Source organism: Chrysemys picta, chromosome 2 (assembly GCF_011386835.1).
Source record: "Chrysemys picta bellii isolate R12L10 chromosome 2, ASM1138683v2, whole genome shotgun sequence".
Classification (NCBI taxonomy): Eukaryota; Metazoa; Chordata; order Testudines; family Emydidae; genus Chrysemys; species Chrysemys picta.
The window spans coordinates 64,856,379-64,878,543 of NC_088792.1; the positions used below are offsets into that span (position 1 = coordinate 64,856,379).

Here is a 22,165-nt window from a genome sequence, read left to right on the forward strand (position 1 = left end):
TCATTTTTTCCATGGCTCCTCCCAGTTTTCAGTCATAAGCTGATCGCAGCCAAAGAACACCCCCAGCAATTGCCATGGGGAGTAGATGGCGAGCCACCACCCTGCCAAGAACTTGCTAAAAGGTGTCATTTAGCGCCCAGTTTGGGCAGACAAAATAGGTTACTTCTGGGCCTCTTTGCAAAGAGCCTGCACACCACTCTGCGGAAATTTTAAAAGGTGACATCATTACCCACAAGCAGATGTGCCTATTATCTATTGAGCTACCTGGCACAGAAAATTCACCCGAGAGGCTCGTCAACAAATGCATTAGAGACAGTGCATCTCTTAACAGGGAGACACTGGCCGAGACCTTTATTAATCTTTAAAACAACTACCTACATTGTGACTGTAACACAAGAGGTAAAAACTGGTACCGTTCCAAAAGCTTGTAGAGTTCTAAGCAAATATTTCCGATCAACCCCATGAAGCGCTTTTTCCAGATGTACTGAAATGAGTTTAATAGTAAGAAGTCTGCAAAATCGTTAAGTCATGTCGGATTAAAAACACAATTTCTCAAAAAAATTGGATTTACAATGCAATAAGATGGATCACACTGTGCTGCTGAGTCCATGTAATTTTTTTGCTTTAACAATTTGCCAGAGTTTAACAATATCTTGTAATTGGGGCAGAGTTAGGTCTCCAGTTCCTTAAATTACAGATCTCCTTTCTCTGGCAGCAGTGGAGAGGCAGCTCATTCTCCTGAATATGTTCCAGGAATACGTAATAAAAGTCATTACCAATTATGTCCAGAGCTGTTTAGAGAACATACTGGACCAACCTTCGCTGTCAGAAGCTCTCTCATTACATAGATGAATAAAAACAATTGATAATTCAGATGGGAATTACAAACCAAGGCAGGATAATTCTGGGTGCAGCTCCTCCATTGCCAGCGCTTCACAGTCCTGAATCAGCATGGGCAGCTTTCGTAAATTCTGCAGCACCAACTCTCTCTGGAGCACTGGGCAGCTTTCCATGCTTCATGTTCCAGACTTTCCAAACCAGTCAAGAACCCGGCTGCAGCACATCTTTCAATTTGGTAAAATGGGCCCTACGTGGAGCCTTTGGTATCTCTCCAACAACAGACTTCCCCAAAGTGGTTTCTTCTAAGGTCTGGTATAGCCTCATACTATTCTCCCTGTTTAGGGTCTTGTCAAGTTCCAGGGTACCCCATTCCAGACCTTGCATGGCATGAGTCAAGTAGATTTGTGAACAGTACATCCAGTTTACCACAAACAGTTGCATTTGCAGTTTCCCTATAGCCCACCACTGTCTCAGAGACCTGTAGAAGTGTTTCTGCTGTTGTCAGTTCTTCCCCAAAGTGTGAACACTTCTGTGAAGTTGAAGTCCTTAAACATCATAACACTGACCTGCCAAGAGGGAGAAAGACCACTGGCCTCTTATTTTCGGAAATACAGAGCTGATCCAGTCTAGCCCCTGATATCTGACTGGAATTAACTTTGAACCATGAGTACTGCCAGGTGAGAGAACCATCACACATCAATCAAATAGGAAACAATTCTGTGCTGGACTACCAGTGTAGTGCTTCAGCGTTTCTGCCTTATAACTGCACTGATGCTCATGGTTTAGTCTCCTGGAGAAAGTATTCTCAAGGTCACCACTAGATAAGACCTGTGCAAATTTGCAAAAAACCTACACAATACACACCATCCTAACCCAGAGTAGAAGATACACTGCTACATACACTACGGGTCTCTATTTCTACCTGTAGGAGGCAGCTCTGTACAGCCTGCTGTAAGAAAAGGAACTGTGCCCCTATACCAAGATGAATAGAACCACCACCCCAGCGCTCCCCTTAGAGTCATGGATCAATAATACTTTCTCTTCCCATTCTCTTAGCCTATTACTCTGGTTTTCAGGATGCAAAGTTGTTTTCTTGCAAGAAAACACTGGCTTTTATTGTGTTAAAAATTCAAACAGCTTTGCCCTTGTGTGTCTGTCCCTCCTGCCACTGCTGTTAAAGAAGCCAATATAATAGAACGGAAATCAGGATTTGGCAGAGGGGACAAGAAAGGAGAAGTAAAAGAGACCAAGTCATTAACAGGTGCATTAATACACTGTTTAGCATGCAATCCAACTTCTTTAAAAGAGAAGTATTTTGGGCATTCAGGACTGTCAAATGAAACATCTTTTAAAATAAAAGAAACACCACTATAAATTTGGGAAATAAAGCCTCAATCTCAACACTATTTCTTCTTACCAAAGGCTGCAGACATGGTCTCAAGGGCCTCAAATATCATAGCTTTATTAATGTTAACGGTACTGATCAATTCTACTCACTAGGGTCCATCTCTGCTTGATCTATCAAGTACAAGTAATTGGTGTATACTAGGAAGCCCCTCCAGAAGAATTGATCCCAGAGTTAGTCCCACTAGATAATCTTGCTAAGTCGTTTGTCTTAATATTAAGAGAAACATTAGACATTATAGGAGCGAGTGAATCACCTCCAGTCACCCTAGCTAAGACCAAATTTGCGAGAGCTCTCAGTCTTCATGTTTCACAATGAATCCTTATAGCATTAGCACCACTACATCCACAATTCATTGGAGCTCTGCACAGTGAGGTCTGTCCATACAGAACATCCGACAGGGTTGGGGTCTAAGCCTGAAATTCATATGCCAACACTGTAAGAAATGAACCTTTGCTCCAACACTGGTAGTCAGATGTACTCCAAAAATGCAGAGGCACAGAACAAAAAGATGGGACTCCACTGCTGGCAGAGATATAAGTCGGGGCTGGTCTACACTACCGCTTAAGTCGATGTAACTTACGTTGCTCAGGGGTGTGTGAAAAAGATATCCTCCTGAGTGACGCAAGTTACAGCGACCTAAGCGCTGTCCACACAGGCGCTATGTTGGCAACAGACACTCTCCCATCGGCATAGCACATCTTTACCAGACACGCTACAGCGGTGCTGATGTAGCGCCATAGTGTAGACTTGCCCTGAGTGTTAGGAGCAAGAATAGGCAAGGATCATAGTGTATGTTTATAATACACTACAGATAAGCACACAGCAGTGCTGTCAGGTTTTTAATACAAACAATCAGTCAACTCATTTCCAATGCGAAAACAAAGGATGCACAACTTTTTAATTAAGTCTGTAAAATTGGCCAACAGTCCGATTATTGACATAGCTCTCATCTGGTGCTCCAATTTTTATAAACTCAGGATGTTTACACATGGATTACACTACGCAACTTGCAGAGCTGTCATCAGCCAAAGGCAGTAAATAAACTAAAGGTGAAAGGAACAATATGTGGAATTGTCATAAAGGAGAAAAAGCCATGTCCTGTGGCACTGCTGAGTAATAAATACTGAAGTGCCGTGACAAGAGCATCCTCTAGATGCAACAGCTGTCACCAATCTTTTGACTTTTAGAAAGATGGGAAAGACAAAATGTACCTGGAAAGGCCAGGGTAAATAACTGGATTTAACAATGTTTTACTCTCTCAAATGGCAAACAAGTAGAGATGGATTTATTTTCAAGAAGAATTTCTAAGTTTTAGAAACGTGTACTACACTTTGAAGTAAGCCCACACAGATCTGCTTTCGTTCTGTTAGTGCAAACAAAATGAGAACCGAAGTGGATTTGAAATGTTTCATTTTATCTTCCACTCTCAACATAGGCTCCTGGCAGATCCTAATGGAGCCCTCACCAATTTGCACCAGCTGAGGCTCTGTCTGTCAGATGCCATAAACAAATGCTACAGTCTGGGAGAATTCTGATATGCAGTGGATAATGGTCAAAGTTTCAAAGAGTTGCTAAGAGATTTAAGAGCCCCCACAATTTTCAAAAGTGACTTATCTGCTTTTTGAACTTTTTACTCCAAAACTTAATCCAGAAAGGCAGAGAAGTGATGTTAGTAGGAAGAGAAAAACATTTGGGAAAATGTCAGTATTCTTACCTCACGAGTGATTGAGAGCATATGACTGCAAATCATGATGCCTCAGGCCATGCTTGAATCATCACTGTTCCTGGATGTGCAGATTAGCACAGTAGCAAGGCATTCCTTTATGAATCTTCAGTGTAGCCCACTCTAGTGATTGTATTGTGAGACATGCAGTGATTAAGGGGGAAAAAAACAAAGTCCCAACTCCCGGAGTTCTGTGATTATGTGAGAAACAGCATTCATTTAAAAAAAATGTTTCTAGTTCTTGTGATTGTGAACAAAACAATGAAGATGTGACCCAAGCCTGAAAGGCTCAAAAACTACAAGTAAAATGAACCAAAATGTGCTTTTTGTTGTTTTTTTAAATCTCAATTTTTAAATTGATCTCATGAGTGTTTGCGTCCTGACTCAGGATTTGTGAATGTTTAGGGTTGATAATGCTGCATCTTCCAGTGGTCTGGAAACTGCACTGCTGTCTAAGGAGAAGAGCTTAACCACTGTAGTGATGCTTTTGTCCTTCACATTAGGCTCCAATGTCAGGTAGAAACAATTGCAGTACCTGAAGGGAACACAACAAGGAAGCCAATACCTGAGGAGAGAGGCCAATGAGAATACAGTGCACCTAGGTTTAGCAAATCCCATTGTCTCCCTTATCCATTTCAAGAGAAATTTTAGTGACCTAGTCTTAGGCCTTGCCTACACTAGAAAGGGCTTGCCAGAATAGCTGTGCCAGTATATCTATACTTGGGGGCAGGGGGAAAGAGTGCTTTTACCAGTGTAGCGTATACCAGTCCCCCGAGCAAAATAAGCTATATCAGCAAAAGCACTTTCTTGTCAGTATAACTGTGTCTACACCAGGGCTTTTGCCATTATAAAAATGTTGTTAAAAGTGACATTATACCAGCAAAAATTACTAGTGTAAACTAGACCTAACTCTATCCAGCCTTTAATGCAGATTTTCAGTGTGGCCCACATTTTAATACAGAGCTGGTCTCATTGACACATTTTCTCTGAATTGTGATCACATAGGCATGTACATGAAGGAGTAACATCAGGAAAGTATTAAAAGAAGCTAAAAATACATTAATCTCCTGAAAATGAGAACTGTACCTTGTGACAAGTCAGCGCCCCATGGGCCCTCAGCAAATGCTCCATAGTTTGTAAATCTCTGCTTTAATGGATTGGGACCTAGTTACCTCAGACGTCATCATCATCCATGACCATCCAAAGCAGCTACTCATGGACAGTGCAACGAGACACCCAAAGTTCAGATGATCCGGCTGGGAGGCAGCGTTTGCATTGGCAGGATTCCAGCTGTAGAACTCCTTGCCAGAAGAGGCTTCCACTGATATTATCTATAATTATCATTTTTACATCCTTATCACAACTGCACCACAGACGCACAGCTGATGTCAGTTGGTGTAGCTCCCCTGAAGCCAATGGAGTTATGCGGATTTACACCACTTGCAGCTCTGCCCTATAGCCACAGTTCTGTCTGACTGTCCACCCACTCGTTTTGTATCATAGCACACACAAAAAATAAAACCACCATCTCTTGGCCATTTATTTTCAGATGTGTTACTTTTCTGTCTAATTATAGTGAACGAGTTAATTGTGTCTTCAGTTCTACGTGAAATATGCTAACTATAGCATCCTCTGAATAATTTCAGAGAAAATGATCGAGACTGAATAAGGGAACGAATGAATGCAGGAGAAAGACATTTGGCGCATACAGCTGTCTCAAGCCATTACATAATCCCTCTAAGTCACCAGCATGAGTCAGTCTTTTCAGAAAGTTTGAAGGGTTTGGTAAATTGTTCCTAATGCTGAACTAAAGAACCAAAATAAAACAACGATCAAACAAACAGCCTGTTTGCTAATACACTTCAGGACGATTGGTTTCCTTATATAGCATCCAACACATAAAACTATTCAGTGAAAGCCAATGGCTGAAGAGAGGAATGAGTCAGTGTCTTAGAAGATGGGAGAAAATTTCAGACAGATGGGGTAGGAGAAGTGACACAGGGGTCCTTAACTGTGCATGCGAAACAAGAAGCCCCTCTATTCACACCCTACTGCAGTAATATTTGTAAAATAAATATGCCAGAGTCAGGCTTATGGGCTGCTGGTGGGGTCAGAGCGTTGGACCAAAGCTGCACAGCCACAAGACACCCCGGGTTACAAGTCAGATACCGACTGAACCCTTTAGTGGCCTGGGTGAACCCCAAAATGTCACACTGCAGCACAGGAAGGCAAATGAGATTAAGGGTATACCTGCACTGCAGACTATACCTGACTCACATGAAGGCAGGCATATGTTAGCCAAGCCCACCTCAGAGCATCCACACTGCAGAGCAGCACGTGCCTCATATCCTACATCCACACATGCATTTAAGGGCTTTGAGTGTGGATGGTAAGGGGGTTTGGGCAACAACACATGGCAAGCCTGCAGTGTAGATATACCCTAAGTTTGAACAGGATGTATAGATGTGGTACTCAGAATGACAGGATAGAGCAAGTCTCTGGTAAGTTACACACATGCTTTTTCAACCCTGTGCTAGAGTAAGGAACCCTGGATACGGCTTAATATTAAATAGTCATTCATAGAACAGGTACAACATGGGAAGCAATCATGTTAGCTTCCACACTCTGCCTCCTGCTGATGTGTCACAGTCCTGACCTGAGACCACCACCTCTGGGGAGGACAGGGCACTTCTGTCCCCAGGCACATCCAGTTTGTGGGCCTCACAGCTGAGACTGCAGATGAGGGTGCCAATGAGTGCCAGTTATGTTGATTCCTGCATATGAGCACCTGTCCACTAGAAACTGGACTGAGAACACATGTTAATTTCACATAAGCCAAACAGCTGTCAGGGGATAAGGACTGTCTCATGAGCAGCCAGCAAATTGAAATGGACAGAATCCAAAGGGTGAGAATTCCAGGCCCTTCTCAGCCACCAAGGGCAGAGGGGGACTATACCTGGCCCACAAACACCCCGCTCCCTCTCAGAACAAACTCAGCCTCCTGCGTTTGTTTTGGGTAGAGTGCACAGTCTAAGGCTTGGTCTACACTAAACCCCCAAATCGAACTAAGGTACGCAACTTCAGCTACGTGAATAACGTAGCTGAAGTCGACGTACCTTAGTTCGAACTTACCGCCGTCCAGACCCGGCAGGCAGGCTCCCCCGTCGACTCCGCGTACTCCTCGCGGCGAGCAGGATTACCGGAGTCGACGGGGAGCACTTCTGAGTTCGATTTATCGCGTCCAGACTAGACGCGATAAATCGAACCCAGAAGTTCGATTGCCTGCCGCCGAACCAGCGCGGTAAGTATAGACAAGCCCTAAGAGTTGCTGTTTTAAAGACTACAGACGTGGGCCCTCATTTGGAAGGGCTGATTGTTTCAAAACAGTCCAGTGATAAGAAATTAACACATTATTTTCTAATGAGGAGTGACCCAAACTTGGGGCCTGTCAACCGTGACATTACAAGAATTACAAAGGCCCAGATCTTTACTTGTGGCTAGGGAATTTTACAGAGAAACTTTGGAGGGGGTTGGGATGCAGAGTGGCATTAAGTCATCTCAGCACTCCCCAGATTTGGGCTTGCTGTGCACCAGGCCAGGGGCTGTTATGGCAACCAGGGATTGCTGAGGTACCTGTTTCCCCATATCATGTTCCGAATGCTAGCCACTGATCAATAGTGGGGTGTGTGAATATGGAATATTCCTGTGGCTAGCCATGCCAATTTAGTGTGCCTATAGTGCAAAGGAGCCCTAAAGCAGGGGAGAATCTGGGTCAAAATCTCTCAACAAGTGATTCCAGCTACAAATCACAACCATTCTCATCTCATTTTATTCTGCTCATCACTGAAGAAGAGACTGTCTGGAACATTTGGTTTAAGTTTCACAGTGGAGGTTGTTGAAGGTCAGGCAGGACTGTATATGTTCTTGACAGTGGGTTTATGAGATACACAGATAAACATATTGCTCCCTTATGAAACTGGCTGTTACCTGTATGTCTAAACATTAATTGTGGTTATCCAGGAGAAATTGAATCATAAATCTAATTCGGTGCTTGGGAAAACTAGTATGGCCTGCAGCCTGCTGCCCTATGTTAAATTAGATTTTCAAGTTGTTTATTTGTGCACTGCAAAACTTGCATGGTCACTATCCTATTGCCCAAATTGAATTTCTACATGTTTGGATGTATGAAAGTAAGTATTCCTCAGAAATGAGTTTCTGTGTTGAATCTGCATATGGTAGAGCAGTAGTTCTCAAACTTTTGTACTGGTGACCCCTTTTACATAGCAAGCCTCTGAGTGCGACCCTCCCTTATAAATTAAAAGCACTTTAATATATTTAACACCATTATAAATGCTGGATGCAAAGTGGGGTTTGGGATGGAGGCTGACAGCATGCGACCCCCCATGTAATAACCTTGCGACCCCCTAAGGGTTATTACCCCCAGTTTGAGAATCCCTGAGAATCCCTGTGGTAGAGGGCCATGTTTGGCATCATGTGCCCCAGAATTTATATGGTACATAGCAATACACAGAAGGCAGGGATGTCTTGCAATTAGACCTGTCTTTCCTGCCTTAGATCTTGATCCAGCCAAATAATTATGCCACTTGCAGTTGCACCACTTATGAAATACACTTATGAAATTTGGCATAATCTTCAATCTCTCTCAGAAGAGGCTCTGACTGGAAGTGGAGTGATTTAAGCAAGATAGAAGAGGAAGAGAAAGATTGTACATGATTTCCCTGCATAAGGCCCGGCAAAAGGCATTCCTATCAGTTTGATGAGCACTGCACTAATTTCACTTCATTGGACCTAGACTGCAGCAGATCTGCTTATTTTCTTTAATGTGTCTTTTTGAGGAATCTTGACTTGGCTTTATGATGTCTGTGAACAAAAACAGAGTAAAAGCTTTTCTTAAAATTCCTAATAGGAAAAAAAAAAGTTTTGACAAAGAAGGTAAAACAGTTTTTAGAAGAATTTGAGTTCATGTTGCTACAGGGGGAATATTTAGACATCACAAACATTGTCAATGCCTGGAAACTCACTCATTATGGGCCAGATACTGCTACCCTTACTCATGCTGATTAGTGCTTTACTCCATGAGTTGGCCCCAGATCAATGGGACTACTCATGGAGTAAGGTACTCCCAGGGCCAGCTCCAGCTTTTCTGCCACCCCAAGCGGGGGAAAAAAATAAAAAAAATAAAACCCGATGAGCGGTGGGTCCTTCACTCCCTCTCCTCCTCGGCACTTCAGCGGCAGCTGAAAGAGGAAGAGAGGGAATGAGGGACCTGCCGCCGCAAACCTGGACGTGCCGCCCCTTTGAATTGGCCGCCCCAAGCACCAGCTTCCTTAGCTGGTGCCTGGAGCCGGCCCTGGGTACTACTCACTAGGAATGAAGATGGCCAAATCTCACCTTATCATTTGCAAACCACTTGAAATAGCCACAGGTTGCTTATGGCTCCTGCAGAGCCAGTAAAGGAGAGCATACCCCAGCTCTGCTCAGTCTTAGGGCACGTAAACAATGCCCAGATTAACGTTGCCAATTTTCAGACCCTCTAGCCCTTCTTCCCCTGGGATAGTCAGATAGGGCACATAGGAGTTCCAAGGTCTCCCTGCATGCACCACTCTCTTGGAACACAGCTAGGACCACATCCTCTTTCTCCACCATTATGAATGGGTTGCTAACATATGCACTGACCTGATGACTCAGAGGGAAGACTATGGAAGCAGTCAGCAGTGTTTTCCTCCCAGAGCAATATTTGGAAACAAAAAAAGAAAATAAGTTAAAAGCAGACAAGATCTCCCAGCTTGGGGTTCAAGCCAGACCCCAGAGCCCTATCATCCCAGGGGTATTTTCCTCTGTTTCTCCAAGTAACAATTCTTAGACTCCTTCCTTTATGCACCTGTGCCAGGGCAGGGGGAGAAGCTGAGCTGGCATTAACCCACTTTTCACCAGAAACCTAGTAATGGCCCTGCACTGTGTAACACCCAAGAGTTTCTTAAATAATTTCAGATGGGAATAAAAATAATGCCCACCAAGATCACCTCAGACATTACATATTATCAGGAGACATACAGCAGCATACAAACTGTACACACACACATTTTTACTTAATGTCTCATTACTGGCCTATAGTGTGGTAAGTACTTTTAAATAGGAATAATGACACAATCAATGTATTGTCAACTGTTTGAAATGGGCCATCCTGATTATCACTACAAAAGTTTTTTTCTCCTGCGGATAATAGCCCACCTTAATTGATTAGTCTCGTTAGAGTTGGTATGGCAACACACATTTTTTCATGTTCTATATCTATCTTCCTATTGTATTTTCCACTGCATGCATCTGATGAAGTGGGTTTTAGCCCATGAAAGCTTATGCCCAAATAAATGTGTTAGTCTCTAAGGTGCCACAAGGACTCCTCATTCTTTTTACAATGTATTGTGTCATTTCCCCCCCTCTTCCTCCTCCCCCATGTTTTTCTCAAATCTTTCTAATGAGACTTTAATTACAGTAGACGATTGCTAATTTGTACCAATGGTTGGAAGATCCATTGACAATTACTAGATTTCTACAAATTTGCAAGGAAGGCTTCAATCCTATAGGGAAGCAGTTCTCAAACTGTGGGTCGTGACCCCATTTTAATGGGGTTACCAGGGCTGGCATTAGACTTGCTGGGTCCTGAGGCCAAAGCCCAAGTCCATGGGCTTCAGCCCTGGGTAGGGGGACCAGGTTACAGCCCCCCCCCCTGAGGCTGAAGCCCTTGGGCTTCGACTTTTGTCCCCCTGCCCGGGGCGGTGAGTCTTGGGCTTTGGCTCCCCAACCCAGGGTAGTGGAGCTCGGGTCCTCCCTCCTGGGGTTGTGTAGTAATTTTTGTTGTCAGAAGGGGGTCGTGGTGCAATGAAGTTTGAGAACCCCTGCTCTAGGGTGTTGTGCACCTCCAGATACCCAACATGCTCAATTTCCAGTGGAGAAAATGGAGTCAGGAGTGATCAGCAGCTCCCAGGAGTGATGAAGCAACTTAAGGATCAAACCTTCTGTGAACAAACATGATACAAAAACAAACTGCATCAGCAAAATGTAAATTGTTTATTTTGACAAGTGAATATTTACTCTTGGAGTTCAGTGTGCCGGTAAGTATTCTCCTGTAGTATATTTTGTAGGAGTAATGAAGCTTTAGTAATATTAGACTTCTCCATAGTATTCAGCTATTCCATCTTTGCTGACAGGCAGGGTAAGGCCACAAGTGTCTGAGACTGATCACATTTTCAGATGAGCAAAGTGAGAATTAGGCTCCAATCCTACAATTCATTGCCTGGGGGCGTGAACTATGCTGTGCCCATGCACAGCCCCTTTTTCTTCCATGGGGTTCTGTGAGGGTGCGGCAGGCCACCTGCACACAGCAAACTGCAGGATTGGGGCCTCAGCTGAGAGCTGGTGCCAGTTGTTGCCACCACAGTAAGAGGTCTCATACTGCAAGGAGCATCTCAAAAGCCCTTTACAACAGAAAAGAACAAGTACAATTCAAAAGCTGTATTTCAATTTGAGTTTCCTTTGTAAGCAGTGGGGATCTGTCAACTTTTCAGAATGAAAAATGAGGCTGATATATATGGGGTTTAAAGCAGGCTGAATCTATGGAAGGAAACAACCAATCAGTCATTAAGTCACAGGTGTAGAATGTTGAATAAAACAAACATTCAATAAAACAGAAATAAATAACTTACTGAGGCATTGTGGGATCTTCCTTCTTTGTGATTGTCAACCTCAAATTCTTCATTCCCTTTGAAGATTTATTCCTTTTTTCTCTACTCCTTCAGGAAAAAAAAAGCCTTACCCTTTCTTTAAAACTTTATTCTCTTTGACGTGACATCCTTCAGTGCTGTCCCGCATTAATAGCACCACTCACTGCTCTGATTTCTTAACTAATTCCCTTGTGTTTCTTTTCTGCTCCATGTCCCTTCTCCACACCCTCTGGTCCTTTCCTTCCCTTGGATCCCCTTCTTCCTTATGTCGGTCCCTAGCCTTTCCCCCTTCCTTCAGCCTGCCTTTGCTTCTTTGTCCTCTTGGTCCTGAATGCCCCCACCCCCCAGCCAGTCTCTCTCTACCTTGGCATTGTGTTTCCCCTACTCCTGTTCATCCTGCCACCACCACAACTCCTAGCATCCCTCTCCTCCACACTTGCCTGCTGTCAGACATTTAGCAGATTTCTCAGGCTCCTAACGACAGACTCAGAAAAATCTTGGCTGTTTCATCACTGCTATGGATGTCACAGGGGCCATAGTCCAAAGACATTCATTAACATACAGAAGTAACAGAGAAAGGGATTGTGACCTCGTAAGCTGCAAAGACAAGTCTTCAATAGTTCCCGATAGTGCTTCAGCCCCATTATTGCCCATATCCACTTAAAGAACAGGAGATATTTCCACAGTAAGTGACATTTTAAAATGTATTTTGTCCATTTTTAATAGCATCAAGAAATTGGATGTGAGAGGGAAGTTAGCACTGAAAACACAAAATGGAGGCATTTCAATTTCCCATTGGAGATGTTCTCCTCCTTCCATGGATCTCTGTCTTCCTACTGCTGTCCATCCCACCTCGTTGTAGCTAGCCTGCAAGATGACTTACTTGTACCTTTCATGTATTTACATTTCAGCATTTTTTGCCTTACTCTTGTTTTACATAATTTTTCACTCCTGTCTGCATGACAGTTGCAGAAGCCAACACTACAAAGTGCTCCAGGTGGGACTGCCACTCCCCCCTATGGTCCCTTCAAGCTGCTGTGGCAGCAGACGAGGGCCATCCAAGTTTGTTAGCTGAAATAGGGGGAAAACTGCTCTCTGCAGGACCACGCAGAAACCCCAGCCTAAAGGGTGCGTCAGGGAGGGCAGGATGTGTGTAGCATTATGGGGACGGTGGGTGGTGCAGAAGGGGCGGTGCCAGAATGGACAGCAGCCCCTAGGGAACCATCTTGGCCTCAAAAGCCACCCAGAATCAGAGAGGGCACAAAAGGTTCAAGTTCTGAGCTGCACCTCCTGGATACGCATCACAAACTCTCAAGCTATTGCTCTACCCCATTTCCCTCTGTCAAGTGCTTTTATAAATAGCTGATCTGATGGCAGAGGCTGACTTGGAACATAAGATCAACGACCCACCCCAACCTAATTTGGGAGGCTTTGAATTCAAATTCCTGTATCAAAATCCACCTTATTGTTCTGCTTCCTAGGTTGGGTCCAGAATCAGAAGTGTCCCTTGTTCTACCTCCGGTTCGGATCTAAAAAGCTCATATGGTCTTACAATATTTCATCAGCTTCAGGCAAAGACCTTACAAAAATCTTGCAAGCCAGTTTTGTACTTGCCAAGCCCCAACCCTAGGTCTGGCTTGCCATTGGCCATATTTTAATCTAAACCCAATACTGATTCAGTATGGCCTCCTTGACTCCTCTCGGGGGCTGATTCTTTTCAGACTTTACACCAGTGTAATTAAAGTTATGCAGGACAAGAAATCCCCTGAGCTACGATACAGCACTTATTAGCTTTTATTCATTCACAGGCAAAAGTTAAGTAGAAAAGGTTAACTGAAATTGGTGCAAATTTTCTCAAACATTGTTGCCATCTTAAATCAAAGTTGTTAAAACTACCAGTGTAACAATTATACTGAATTGCAAGAAAAAAAAAATCACTTGACAAACAAAGAGACATTATCAAAACCACTGGCCGCAGATGTGGCAGCCTCTATGGGCACTAGAGTGGCACAACTATAGGGCAGCAGCGGTGCCCTTCTAGTGCCACAATGTAGGCACTTCCTAGAGTGATGGAAGGGTCTTTTTCCATCACTGTAGCTAATTTACACCTCCAAGCAGCGGTAGCTTGGTTGACAGAAGAATTCTTCCATTGACTTAGCTGAGTCTACATTGGGAGTTAGGTTGTCTTAACTCTGGCACTCAGGGGTGTACATTTTCACACACACACACACACACACACACACACACACACACACACACACAATGTATGTAGGTTCATCTAATTTTTAAGTGCAGACCAGCCCTGAGCTGCTGTGTGAAATATCCAAGTGGTGGAGTGACATTGTAACTCCAACTCTCGGTGAAGAGGAGAGTAGGAGGGCTGCAGAAGTACAACCAGTTTGTCCCCAGAAGGAGGGACAATGCCATGACAGCTAAACTTCAAAGCTGCAGCAGCACTGAGAACAGCCTTGGAGAAGGCTCTCAGCTAGCTACAAGTGAGAGATCATAACCAAGGTCAGCTAGCACTGCGGGGAAGCAGATAGGAAGATTATGTAAGTATTGTGTGTAGAGATGGGGATGGAAGAGAAACAGAAAGTAATCAAAAATTGAGAGATAACCCTGTGGTCACAAACTTGAGTCAACCCACAGTAAAACGAGATGGAGTTAGAGAGCAACAAAGCATGTGTGTCCTTTTAATTTTGTTCTCAGAGCATCATTTTAAATAATCTTTTAAAAAGAACTATGACACTTGGCAATATGATTAATGAGGATGCTTATGTTCTTGCCTACGGTTTAATTATAGATCAACATTAGTGATATATAATTAAAACCACAGGCAAGAACATACGTCTCCTTCTGTGGTTTTAATTATACATCAACATTAGAGATCACACTAGATGCAGAGATGTCATTGTCAGATACGATGGACAGCCAGCCATGCATAGACATTAGTAATACTGAATACTATGCAATTTGCCTCCTTTAAGTAAAAAATGAAAATGATAATGGCCCCTCACATCATTTAGAGAATAATGTTATAGTTTTACAACTTGGCTTTTAGAAGAGATGCTTTGAGCTCAATTCTGCTAGAACATTTCATTTGAGTTTCATAAATAACTAAAAGGTGTTCATTACAGAGACAAGGTGGATGAGGTTATACCAGAGTGCCACAGCTAAATGCAAGGTGGAACAGATTAATCTTGTATTTAATTGAGAGTACCTTTCCGAGACCTGAAGAACTCCATATAAGTGCGAAAGCTTGTCTCTCTCACCAACAAGTTGGTCCAATAAAAAGTATTACCTCACCCACCTTGTCCCTCTAACATCCTGGGACCAACACAGCTACAACACTGCAAACATAAAAGTTTTTCCATGTTCAGTGACGTTCGCCAATCTAATGCTTGTCTTCCTGTAAATACTAACTATTTAATGCTTTTGATGAAGTCACAATTTGCTAATGCACTTTCAATCAGATACGTGGAGCTAATGCCACAGCTTTTTTGTATTTCAATCTATACTTTTGGTGCCATAGCTTCCTATTCTAACAGCTATGCCTAAGTTTTAGATTAGCCATGAAACTTGAACACCAATGACTGCCTAAGAGAATAGTCATACTGCACATTGTATATGATTTCTAAGCATCTGAGCAATAAAGGTTTTGGTAAAGGGTGTAGTGTGTAATGACTAAATCCCAGAAAAGCAGATTTATTTTTCCCTTGAGCATCAAAGACAGATCAAGAAAATGGAAATGAGTAATTATGAACTGAGTGACACAAACAGGGGAGCCAATTAACAATCCCACTGTATGGATATTTTTACTTGAATACATACCCTACCCTATTTATATATGGGCACTCTGAACTAGTAGGGGTAATTTTTAAAGAAATAGTAAATGAGAGAATTTTACGTATAATAAGATTTCAATGTATACCCATGTTTTTGCAGACATTTACTCTCAGACCACCTATATGTATGCTGTAAAGCACCTATGTAATGTAGCCATATCTGGGGTAGCAATCCCTGAGCATGCAGCACAGCAGTAGGGAGAGGAAGTTATAGCCAAAGACACTAGAACAAACCCCAGTTCTTCCAAGAAGAGACACGTGGTTTGTAATATCCATTGAGAGCAAACAGGATCTTATTGGGCTTCTATGATCTCACCTAACAGAGTAAACTGTATAGGACTCCATGAAGGAAGGATGAAGGTCTGAGCTGACCCTTCTAGGATGTTAACCTGCAGTTCCAGGTACTCTAGGTGATTTTTAATTGCTGCTTAAACTACCTTTCTGGCTAGAAGGTATGTAGGAGAACAATAAAAACATTGACCAGTCTGCTGTATCAAGATGATTGGGTCTTCCCCACAGTTCAGTGGGAAATTTAAAGTACATAATCCTTTCAAAGTACCATCTCCTGGCTAAACCTCTGTGGATCAATATTGTTTTATTTTTCTAGATTTGGCATCAGAAAAGGGGGGGGGGGGTTAGAGAAAGCACAGATCAGAGAAAACACCCAAGCTTAACGACTAAGGCCTGGTCTACACCAGGGATTCTCAACCTCTTTCTTTCTGAGGCCCCCACAACATGCTATAAAAGCTCCACGGCCCACCTGTGCCACAATAACTGGTTTTCTGCATATAAAAGCCAGAACTGTTGTTAAGGGGGTAGCAAGCAGGGCAACTGCCTGGGGCCCCATGCCACAGGGGCCCACACAAAGCTACATTGTTTAGGCTTTGGCTTCAGCTTCGGGTGGCAGGGCTCAGAGCCCTGGGCTTCGGCCCCATGCGCCGGGACTTCAGCTTTCTGCCCTGGGCCCCAGTGAGTCTAATGCTGGCCTTGCTTGGCGGCCTCCCTAAAACCTGCTCATGGCCCCCCAGGGGGCCCCAGGCCCCTGATTGAGAACCACTGGTCTACACTACAGAGTTAGGTTGACGTAAAGCAGCTTATGTTGACCTAGTTGTGTCAGTGACAATGTCTATACTTGCTCCCGCTGATGTAAGTGCCCTACTACGCTGACATAACAAGTCCACCTCCACGAGAGGCATAGCGCTTATGTCTGTGTGGACACTGCGTTACTTACATTAGCTGTCATTCTTGTCAATTTCACGCCTCCCAGTGGGGAACCAAACTGAGACCCAGAGCTCTCAGCTCCTCCCACAGGCCCTCTTAAGTTGGTGGAAGCGTTCTGGTGAGGACGCGCACCACCGACAGAAGAAGAGCAATGTGGACATGAAAAACTGCAGTAACTACTGTGGTTGCTGTAAGTCAACCTAACGTAGGTTGACTTAAGTTTGTAGTGTAGACACGCCCTAAGGCCACGGTCAACATTTTTTATTTTAAGCTTGGGTACCTACCAGTGAGCCCCCACATAGTAGAGCATCTTAAATGGATATAGAGGCCTAACTTTAGGTGTTTATTTTTGAAAGATTTGCCCTAAGCAGATGTCTAGTTGAGCTTCTGAAGCATTTCCCTTGCTTCACTGTGACTGACAAGCAAGGTAGGTAGTCAATTCACACTGATATTTTTACACACTGTCTGCACCTGCTGATTCCTGTTTTTCTTAGGAAGTACATTATTTGACATCTCTGGCAGATTCACACCTGTTTCAGACATACCCTACTACAGCATTAAAAAAAAAGTCTCCAAACTTCTGAACGAACCAAAATCTATTCAACATGCAAGAATTGTCACCAGAAGCTTCACTGAGCGTCACTTTATAATGGCTAAAAAATGCTGGCAAGGGAGTAGAATTACACAGACTTTGAAACAAAGAAAGGAAAAGGTGAAATTTCTTATCAGTGGAGGGTTGTTGAAAAAGTGTATTGGATTTATGGTTTCAAGAGAAAGACAGCTGTGATGTTAATGAAAACTTGACCTGTATTTGTCCTTTAAATATATATATTTTTTAAAAACTCATTTTCAAAGGAGGACATAAATGATGCACACTCAACACATTCCTGCCACCTTACTAAACACACATACAAATTTGTGCATGTAAAGATGTGCTAACAAAATGGATGTCCTAAACTCAGATTTTCAAAGGAAAGTATAACAAAAAAAGGATAGTGATACGTCTGTGAAGTGGACAGATTTTATTTAGCAGTAAATCAAAGACAAAAATTCCCAACTGGAAAAAAGCCCTAAGAAGGAAGTGACTAGAATTAAGTAGTGTGGGTTAAGACTCCCCCACCTCCCCATCCTAGTACCACTAACTTTAGGTTCATAGAAACAGATCTGGCATATACAGGAACGTTCTCAACAAAATATGTAAGTTTTAACCTCTGTAAACTGAACACAATGTTTGCAGTTTCTACAGCAAATATTTTGGTATATTAACAACTCTGGAGAAAGGTTACCTGTAGAAGCAAGAGGCAGAGAAAGAGTTGAGAGGGGCACTGGAGGTTCCAGGTTCTTGGAATCTAATGAATATGTTCTTATTTTTAGATGAAACATCAGAGTTGTGGATTTCTCTCTTCTGTGGCCCAAAGATTTTGTTTATAATGATGCACCTTCTCCACTGAAACCATTGTGAGTTTTCCCTTTCAGTCCTACTAAAACAAGTTCTAGCTGTATGTCTGTTGGCAGCAACTTGGCCAATTTGACTTCAGGCCTGGTTGTTGCCTCAGTTTACCTTTCTTCCCCAGTTAATCAGATTTCACACTGCATGTATTTTCTCAATAATCCTTCCATTTTAGAGGCTTGGCTCAAAACAGCCCAAATCTTCCACTCAGCCTTCCTGGCTGGCTCACACTCTCAGGGTCTTAGGCCTGTCCCTGCTGACGGTTTTCTTCTAAACACATACCAGCTCCTTGAAGTGTCTCTCCTAATGACTTCAGGATGCATCCACATACCCCAGCAGGCCTGGATTTTAGTCACATGCTTCCTATCACATGAAGCTTGAATTAATTCCCTCTATCCGGTGAAGGGGGCTAAGCCTGCCACAGATGAAGCTGAGCCCCAATCCCTTTGAAGGGCTAGTTTACCCTGTGACAGTTGGCCTCCAGACATTAGCTAGTGCCAGAGGTGAAACTCATGCAGGGCCAAATCCTGTTCTTCCACACGACTGGGTACAAACCAAGCAACGACCTCAATTTGGCCCTCAGCATTTGCATACATCATTAGAAACCATACGACTCACGAGGCAGTATTTTGTGTTCCGGAAAAGTTCTCAAGCAGATATGTAAATCTCAGCACAGTAACGAATGTCTAGGTCTTGAAGTACCATGCAAAAATAGTTGGCAGAATGACAGATAAAAGGAAAAGAATTTGAGAAAATTCTCTCATTGAAATCCCTTTATCTTGAATGCTATAGAGAGATTTATAATTAGCTTTAGTGAAATTAGGAGCTTCAGGAGTTGTATTAGAAGCTTAATTTCTTTCAATTGATCTATAATATCATGCTCACTGCCAAAATGAAATCCTGCAAATTGAGGAATGGCAGTTTCTTACCTGATAATTTGGTTTCTTCAAGTCCCTCTTTGCCAAGGCTGATAAGAGGGGTTCTCCTACCAGCACAAAGAAAAAAATATATAAGTCTTTACAATATAATTCCTTTTTTATAGGGAGGTTTGGCTGAACCAGATCATGAGTATGTCTATACTGCAAAAAGTGTGCTTTTAACTTGGGATAGCTAACCTGCACTAGCTAAATGGATTTAGAATAGCAATGATGATACAGCATTTAACTCTGGTTAGCACCTCAAGCTAAGCCTGTAGGGTAACCTAGGGTTGAAATTCAGCCTCTAACCCAAATTAAAAACCAAGTTGCCATATCTTCATTGCTATTTTAACCTGGATTTGCTAACTCAAGCTAAGAACACACTTTTTTTGCAGTCTAGACATATCCTTAGAGACTGCCCAAGCAAAACAAATTTCATTAATTTTAATACAATATTTCAGGAAAAGATGGGCTGAACTCTACCGACATGTGACAGGGTTCACTCACCAGAGTGGTGCCTCCTGGTGGTTGTCTCAAGGAGTGGTGCCTCCTGGTGGTTGTCTCTGTCATCAGAATGCCCTCTACTGGGTGGTGCCTTTCCCGCTGCCCTCTCCACCTGCAGATCCATCTCAGCCCAGGAACTACAATGTCTTTTTCATGACTCAGCCCTCCAGCCATGCCACCATCCATGTTTTCCCCCTTTCAGGGGCAGGGGGGAGAGGGAGTGTCTCCTGGTTCTGTAGTCCAGACACTTCCCCAATGGCAAGGGGAGGGGGCGGCCCACCCACCACTTTGGGTCCCAACCCAGGGACTTTGTAGATAGTAGCCTCCTGCTGCCTCTCCTTAACTTCTCCACCAGTGCTGCTTCAATTCCCTGGGCCACTTCACCACAGCCCCAGCACCTTCTTTGCCCCCTTCTCAAGGACTCCAGCCCACAAGTCCCAGCAGCCAGCCAGGAGCTACCTCCTGCTCCCCCAGTCCATGCCAGTAACTGCTCTGTCAAAGGTGTTACCTTCTTGCAGCCCCCTAAGAACACAGTCCTTGCTCCTTAGATTCCCTCAAGCAACTGCCTGTCTCTGGCCCTGCAGCTCCTTTTATGTAAGCCCACTGGGCCCTGATTGTCTGCCCCTCACAGCCCTTCCCTGATTGGCTGTGGCTCACGCAGCCTCTCTAGGCAGCTTGGAGGACTCACCTCCACTCTGGGGCTAGGACAGGGTTAATCCCTTCCACACCTGTGTGGGGCAAACATCCTACCACACAACAAAACAAAAAACAGATGGGATAACTGGGCTTGCCTAGAAGGACTTAGAGAAAACAAATGAATAGAAAAGAAATTGGTATTCTCCAACATCCTACTGTGCCAGTCCACACAGTGAGAACCAAAACAGCAGTGCCCAAGGCCAGAACAGGCATAGGCTATCTGGAAAAGTCAAATGAGTACAGCATACAGGACCCAATGTTCAACTGGGGCATCAGCCAGAGACTGCCACCACAAATCTTTAATGGAAATGATGTGGAATTATGCTTTATACTACTTTAGGTGAGAAGCACCCCCTTTCTTGTCCTGAGAGACAGAGACTGCTCTCATGGAATTGGCCTTGAAAGAAAGTGAAGCATTTTAATCCTGAATAGAATAAAGTTTTGAACCCAGTGAGGCTGAGAAATCTTTGTTGAAGCCCGTATTATCAGATTAATATGCAGACCCCTCTTCACATAAAGAGTATTTCTCATTTCAAGATGACAGACAGAGTCAGGAAAGAGGCTTTGGGGCGGAAATGAAAACAGGCTTGATTTCAAGTTTGTTCTGAAGACAAGACCAATGGCCCTGCACCTCATAATAGCCTATATGGCTTCCTCTCCCAAAAGGCTCATTTCCATCATGGTGGACCAGAGAGATCCAAGGACAAATCCTGGTGAATATTCTCATCATGTAAACCACAGATGAGAGCAGGCTTCATCTGTAGAGGCAAGGAAAGGTGAGCTAGTGGAGTTTGATTGAAGAGAAACAATGGCTGAGATGCCAAAGCAGGACTGGTTGCATATACCCAGGGCAGTCACACCAGAGACATCCCCATGTAGCCCAGCACTTGAAGACACAGCCAGGCTCTCAGATGCATTGAACCAAGGGGATGACTTCAATCTTCAGTTTCATGATGAGAAGCTCTGGAAGGAACCCCTTGCTGACCTGAGTATTGGACTTGGCTCCAAGACAGTTGAATACCTGAGACAGGGAGAGTTCTTGGCTCGATTTATCACCCCGTTCTAAGATTCCAGAAAAAATGACACCCTGCTAACTGCCAGGTTTGCCTTTCTTTTTGATTTTAGCTGCCCCAACCAATCATTCAGGGCTGAGTGGACAGTCGCTCTCCTGGAGAGCAGTGACCAGTGCCACCTAGTTTATTGTGTGGGATATTGTGGCCATGAAAAGAAAGCAGGGTCACAAATGGAGGCTGCTTGCTCACTAGTTGATCTCTGACAGCTGGAAGAGGTGGGACATATAGGCCAACTGTCTCCATTTAGATGACATAGCTTCTATTTGTCAGTAAAATACTGACCATTTTCCTATTCTTCCCATCCAAGATGCTCATTAGTCCAAATGATTGTGATGGAGGTAAAGAGTATGTGCCAGTTTCCCCCCCATACCAAAATGGCCCTATATTTACAGTGTTCAAATATAAAAAGGTCTTAAACTTCTTAGAATACTCTGAGCAGAAGGAAAAATAACAACAACCTCTTCACTACAAGAGTAGCCTACTCAAAACCTAAAAATAAAAGTGTTAGGGAAAAACATTTATTAGAGAGAAGGGTAACACACCCTGTAACGATGTGGTTCTGGCGGGACCCAACTGAGAGTGCCAATTCAGGACAAATCGCTTAAAACAGGGCAGTTACAGCCCTAGGCTGGGGTTTTTTCACCTCTAAGGCAAACCAAACCAGCCAGACAAAGAGGACTTTGATCTAACCCCACTGGCTAACCACAAGTCACACAAGCAATTCCCTTAGACACTCCAGTTTCCCA

At 43.5% G+C, this 22,165-nt stretch overlaps 1 long non-coding RNA gene across 1 annotated transcript; it reads right to left on the minus strand.

The window, feature by feature from the left end:
• Nucleotides 1-385: 385 nt before the first annotated feature.
• LOC135981100 (uncharacterized) lies at nt 386-20,421 on the minus strand. The gene is made up of 3 exons (XR_010598064.1): nt 20,159-20,421; nt 19,159-19,214; nt 386-1,406 (listed from the first exon to the last, which is right to left on the minus strand). It is a non-coding gene; the product is annotated as an uncharacterized LOC135981100 (long non-coding RNA).
• Nucleotides 20,422-22,165: the final 1,744 nt, after the last annotated feature.